The following is a 7,033-nucleotide window of genomic DNA, read 5'->3' as shown; positions in this document are numbered from 1 at the left end:
GGGGGAACCCACTTCTTTGTAAAATGTTCAGCTACAAAGTCTGGACTGAAAATATGTGAAAATTATTATCGACAAGCCTCAGAAAGACGGAACAATGTTTGGTTCCTATCGACAAAATATAAAGAAATGAGACATGGCTCGATGATTTTGCACAGGATGTACCTGCAGACAGTATATTCTTTATACGACGTGATAATTCTGATACGCCGTGAAGACGGGCAAATTCTCAGAAACCGGCTTTTTGACCTGAAAATAATCAGTACTTTGCTTTTGGTTTTCCCACAGATGAGGATTGATGACTTCACTTCTGAATGATGGCCTGCCTTTTTTGCTGCAAGGCTATTTGGTTGTTGCTCTGTCACATGATTGATGAGACATACGGGGAATCTAAATGATCTGCAAGTGGCTGTTCTGAATTAGAAACGAGACAAATTCGACCGCTCAGAATTCAGCATCAACTTTAAGCTAAGAAAACAGGCCTGCATGTGTATAAACTGTAGAACAAGTGTAAAGAGAACCAAGAGAAAAATCTTAAGTCAGTAGCTTTTTAGGGTCACCATGGTAACCACATGTCTGTCTCTCACTCCCTGATGACAGACTTAAAAGCGGCAGACAGAGACAGTGAAAAGTAAACCTCAAACAAACAGTCGCTGTGCAAAAACTACAAGTTGTATCTTAAAGGTTCTTGAACTGTGAGCGGCAGAAGACTCTGATGGTCACACATGGGATTTTTTATGTTTTTACAGTGTTTTCTGTAGGAGATATGACGAGTTAAAAAGACCCTTCACTTCTAGTTTTAAGGATACCAATTTGAGCTGAAATATAACTAAGTTCTGTGGAGGTTTGGGCGAGCACTCTCTTGAGTTTGAGGGAATCTGAGAGAAAACTGTAAGCCCCATGACAGTGAGAGACACACTGGGTGAAAGATGGCAAAAACACCTACGCTTTGATATATAATTTGTACACGCACGAAAACATTTGTGGGAGAAATAACGTCTGGAAAGGTTTGGACAGATGAAAAGTTAGAGCGTGACATCACTGACCTTTGCTTCTATGTTCTGTAGAAAATTCTCCCAAAATCACAAAACTTCAACTGCGATTGTGTAAAAATGGTCAAAGAAAACAAAATACCAGTTCAAAGATGTAAAGTCCAACTTTTTGTGAGTCGTTTAAACTTTGAATGATGTTTCTACGGTGAAGTAAACCCAAGCTGAAGAGCTCCGAAGAGCTCCTGGGTTCTTTGTTATTTGTTTTATCAAAACTCTATTGATGTATATGTGAACATTTCTCACAGGTTTTTGCAAATTTCAGGTGAAATTGTACAATTTAACGCTGCTGAAGGTCGAAACACACTATTCTCAATTGAACTGCATATTTTGATGTATAATTTACAAGTTTTTTATTTTATTTGTCAATGCTGTGGAGCGTAAAAACAGACAAAAATTGTGAACAGAATATTAATAAGGGTCACTGATTATGCATTGAAGCATCTTTAATAATACACTGAAATCTCTGCATTTGTTTAAATAAATCCTCAGCACTGCTTTAGTGGTTTAGGTTTTCTTAAGTTTATTAGCTCAGTGCACATCACAGAACCCACAAAACAATTAGTCAATGGCCAGAACAGGCAGCCATTGTCAATCAGCAATGCTTTGTAGTCGTCTGATTGGTTAATCTTTCATAAATGAAAACTCTCAAACAGAAACGATGTCCTAGAAAGTGTGGCATGCACGCCGGTGTTTACGTGGATGACTCATAAATCACGTCTGGCTCGGTTTCATGGATTCCAAATCACTCTATATTCAATAGATTGCATCCACACTGGAAGAAACGGAGCTCAGCTTTGGGGAAGGCAGTTCGTTTCAGCACTTCCTGTCTCTTTTCACCTCTTTCAAACATGAATTCAGGCAGGAGATGGTGGCGTTTGCTTTACAAGCCATCTGCAGTGCTGCCTGGTTTACAAGGCAGGCTGTTAAAAAAAACAAAAACATAAAAAAAAAAAACTTAAATAAAACAATAGCTGAACAAATTTGCCACTAAAAAAAGATCCTCACATGGTGGTTCTACTGTTGATTTAGGCATTTTGTAGGTAGGGCACATTGATATGAAGTGAAAGGCAAAGCGGGTTTTCTTTTCTAACCTAACAAAAGATATTCAATTAATTTAGAAATCCTGGTCTCTTTGATCTGAAGCGCTCAGAGCTGGATGATGCAGAGGAGAGGAGGTGCGGGCTCTTCATCTACACCAATCATCAACATGGTTTCCATGGCCTTTTTCTCCTCTGTTGAGCAGTTGCTTACGTAATCATCTGTTTCTCACATTTTTTTTTTTTACCTCTGTTCTCCATTGTCTCCCCTTTCCCTCCATTCATACCACTGACCAATTTGAAATAATCAGTCTCCAGTCTCTGTTTCACTCTGCACTTATTGAACACACCCACTGGCACTCTCCTCCACTCCGGAGCGCTCATTGATTATCATTCATGAATTGTTTGATGAAATGCCAATCGCCCACCTAATATCCCCTCGTCAGCTGACCCTGAAATCCCACTGCCTCTGAGCGTTGCAGACTGGTTTTGCTAAGGTGCAACATTCACATGGATTCTTGTCTTGATTTACTTTTCTGTTTTGGCAGAGATGTCTGGGATGATTAAAAAAAGGGCCAAAAAGAAAAAAAATAAACTATAATTTTTTAAAGAAGTGCATATCACCCACAACCTTTAGTGCCAGAATTTTGAACTATGATCATCTTGTGTTTAAAAAGAAAGAGTTAATTATTTTGGTCAGTCTTGAAAGTAATGTTTATATTGATTTCACAATCAATATATAAAGATCTTGCACAATTGTGTGAATGACTCTCTGCTACTACCACAACAATGAGTTATGAATGAGTTGTAGCCATTTTTGTGTGTTTTTAAGGTTGATTAGCTGTGACAGCCATCTTGAGTTCAATAATTACCCACTGAGAGTTTCATTCAAACCCGTCCAGTGGTTCAAGAGATATTTTGCTCACAAAGACACACACACGGTCAAAAGTATGACCGCTCACCTGCCGCTGAAAGGCAATAATTAAAGCAGGGACTACGTTGGAAAGTTATTGAGTGGGAATGAAAAAAGGACAAAGTCCTCTGGTGTCAAACATGCAGCCAGCGTAAAAGTGATTTAAAGTGTTATATTACTGATGGTACTTCGCTCTGACTGCAGAACGTTTCTGGCCTTAATGGAGTCCCACACAAACATTTCTGGGTCAATAAATTTTGCCCACTGGTCTTTATGGTTTTATTAGCCCGAGTTTCACCCTCGAACCAGTCTACTGGTGGCTTTTCCAAAAATCCAGTTTCAACAAAACAATTCAGTACATGTTCGGCCTCAGAGAAGTCTATTCTTGTCCAGTCGGGATTCAAAGATCACATCCCCAGCTCCACCCACTTGTCCAAATATGGCCACTTCTTGGTTCGAAAACACTGACAGCCAAACGCTGAACTCAGGACTTTAAAAAGAGCAAAACCCACAGACGACTTGACTATAGTATTTGTAGTTTTAGGCTGAAATGTCGAATTTAGAACTTAAAATAGGGAGAGCCACAAACCAACGTGGCTTTTTTCATAATTTATATACAGATTATCAAACTAGATAAAACGGCAGCGATATGTAGTGGGTTTAAATGATGAGGCTGCATCTCTAACAACAGCTCATGATTATTGCTGCTGCCGAAAGGCAAAGGTGGACAATAATGTTTCCGTTCCTTCAAGGAATGCTTGGTTTTCTACAGATGGGAGGCTAAATTCTACTGTTTACATGGAGACTTATTTATTCCCCTGAGCTATAAATTGTTTGTGCATATTGAGGTAAATTATCTGTAGTGTAAAACCTAATGATGCACTCAAAGCCTGTTCATGTAGTCACCTGACTAAGAAGTGAAAATTAAAGGTCTGAGTAAGAAATGGAAAACATAAATATTGAAGACAACGCATGCCACACTTCTTTATTACTTCTTTGGTCATTTTTATTGAACTAAAGCAACGAGGACTTCTGGAGCAGACTGTGTGCTGTGATGTAGGTAGAACAAAGGTGAGCATTCATATCTGAATGTTTAGAGCTGAAGCCAAGATGCACAGACCTGTAAACTCTCAAAAATAGAGACGCGGGGAGGCACAGTGGGACTGAAATGTCTCCGCAGGGGTGTGAACAGATCCAAAAGCGTGTGCTGGTATGGGGACTGCAACGTCACCGCTTTTCCACGTCCACAGTTCGACGGGCCCTGCAGAGGAACAGCGAGAGGTAACACGTGTCTGCGTAAACTGTCCACTCAGAAGGCAGAAAGATGCAATACGGCTGTGACTCCCCACTCCTATTTTCAGAGGATCTTCCACAAATAGGTTTTCCCCCACAGAGACAAATAATTGGCGTGATATCTTGAGGGCATGAGCAGTCTGCGTTTTTATGCCAGTCCTCCACAGGAAGAACCCAGTCAGGCAGGATACCAGGCATCAGCTCCTCAAAATAAGGTCAAAGGTTTGAAAGCTAATATGAAGATAATTGGATTTAAGAAATTGTGATGAGCACTGTTGTTTAGCTTTGTTTTTCCAGCCCTAAAAGCGACACGGGAGTCTGATTATTTGTCACTTTGCTTAATATGAAAATATCTCAAAATCTACATGAGTTGTTATTTTTAGTTAGAAGAAATTTCTAGTAGATGGATTTAGAGCCATTATTAATTTTTTTGTAATAAAGTAAAGTAACTCAACATCGAGCCCAAATAGCCACTTATTATTATTTTGTTTTGTACAAACATTCATTAGTCCTCAGAAAAGTCCACCAGTGAATGATAGTCTGAATTTTTCACTCATTTTCACGTAAAGAAAGTGTTCAATTGAAGCTGGTTTAACAGAGCACACAAGAAAATGGACTGGAAACACCACAGATGAACAAATAACTTTGGTGACAAAAATTTTCTAACATAATGTTTCCAACAAGTTTATTCTTTCATTTTCTTCCACTTCTTCATGGTCGGGTAGAGGAGGTAACAGATCAGGGAGGGATACCCAGACATCCCTCTCTTCACCTTCACCTGGGGGATCCTGAGGTGTTCCCAGGCCAGAGGGGATACGTAATCTGCCCAGCTAGTTCTGCTGGGGGTCTCCTTCCAGCTTGGCAGGCCCGGAAAATCTCCAGAGGCATTCAAACCAGATGTTCGAACCGCCTCAGCTGACTCTATTTGATGTGGAGGAGCAGCAGCTCTACTCGGAGTTGCTAAGAGGGTCATGGGATGTCTGTATGGTTTGACTGTCTGGTCTACATGTGCTCAGTGGATTTAGAGAAGGTTTACAACCGTGTCTCCAGAGGCGTTCTGTGGTAGGTGCAGAAGAAGTACGGGGGCTTCAGTTTGGTGTTAAGGGCTTTTTAATCCCTGTATGACCAAAGCAAGAGTTTTGTTGGCACAAAGTTGAGCTTGTCTCCAACGGGACTCTCTCAGGGCTGCCCTAATCTTTGATCCTGTTCGTGGCGTTCAAGAACTCAAGGTGTAGTTGTGCAGAGGAGAGCGTCTGGTTTGGTAATCTCTCGTCTCTGCTTTATGCAGACGATGTGGTTCTAAAGCCATGACCTATAGTGTGCGCCAGAGATGAGCACAGTCACAAGGCGAAGGCAACTCCTCGAAATCTGAGGCCATGACTCTCAACCAGAAACAGGTCAAATGTTCCTTCTGGGTTGTAGGCAAAGAAGTCCAGGTGTGCCCAAGGGGAACAACTTCAGATCAATCTCCTTCATCGTCAGAGTGTGATGAAGAGTATGCAGTGGCAGGGATAAATGGAGGGCGAAGTAGGTATATAAACACTGTAGATCAGATGTGAAATTGACATTTTATTTCATAACCGAGTCGCTCAGATCAGATTCTGATCGATCTGAGCGACTCAAATTACATCATGGCCCAGTAACGCAATCTGAATGAACCTTTTTCCCCGTCTCCAACTCATAGAACAACTTTATTTTAATAGAACGACAAATGAAAACATTAATTAATCCGTGATCACATTCTGCTCACGTTTAGCAGTAGCCTGACAGCATCTGTAAGTAGACTGGAGGGTGTACTTACAGAAAGGTTGGATTATCATTGTCTGTTCAGTTTGTACACCACCACAGTCAGCGCAGTTCAAACCTCAACATCATTTATTCACATCATGCAGGGCCTCTGAAACATAAGAATACCAGCCTGCATCTGATTTTTGTTGTTTTATAATGTATTGTGTGTAGTAGAGTTTATGTAATAACAAATGTATTATTGTTGCTTATAAGTTGAGCTCGACAAAAAAAGAAACACACGTTATTAGGAGAGATATCAGCAGTCCTACTAAACTTGTAACTACCTAATTAAGAGTTTAATTGGACGTGATTGTTAGACCACCGCTCACGATCCACTCCCCTCTGTCACTCTCGAGAAGTCACAAACAAGTCAGTCACAGCAAGCAGAAAATCTAAATGATATCATAAATAATGGCGTGATATTCTGATAAGGATGAGTTTTCTCATTAGCAGCACGTCACTGTAAGCCTGTTAGCAGCTGCAGTTTTATTGTCTCTTCCTTTGGTCTCTGTTAGCCCCCCTTCATGCTGGATGACGACCCCACTACAACATAAAAGAAATCCTCCAGAACGTGGATGGTCTTTTCAGGGTCTTGATGAGGTCTTCAGACATGTATTAAGACTGCAGGGGACTCCGTATCCGCGACATAGAGCAATGTGAGGTTGAAGTGAAGTGGTTTGTCAACATGGTGGCACATTGAAGTCCTGTATGTTAGGGAGCATGGTGGCATTAGACCCATTGGTAGATGGTCATCATGATGCAGGACTTGCCATGTTGGCCTCATGTCTATTGTCAAAACTCGGGAGGTACTGTCCAGAAGAGCGAAACCAAGACCAAAACACGGAGACGGAAGTAAAGGTAAGTGAATTTATTTACAGGGTGAGACTATATACAGTGGGCGGTGTCCGGAGTGGTCTGCAAGAGAAGGAGAGCTAGGTGAGTCTCGGGTACAG

This window comes from Kryptolebias marmoratus, linkage group LG8 (assembly GCF_001649575.2).
Source record: "Kryptolebias marmoratus isolate JLee-2015 linkage group LG8, ASM164957v2, whole genome shotgun sequence".
Taxonomy (NCBI): domain Eukaryota; kingdom Metazoa; phylum Chordata; class Actinopteri; order Cyprinodontiformes; family Rivulidae; genus Kryptolebias; species Kryptolebias marmoratus.
This window is presented reverse-complemented; position numbering follows the sequence as displayed.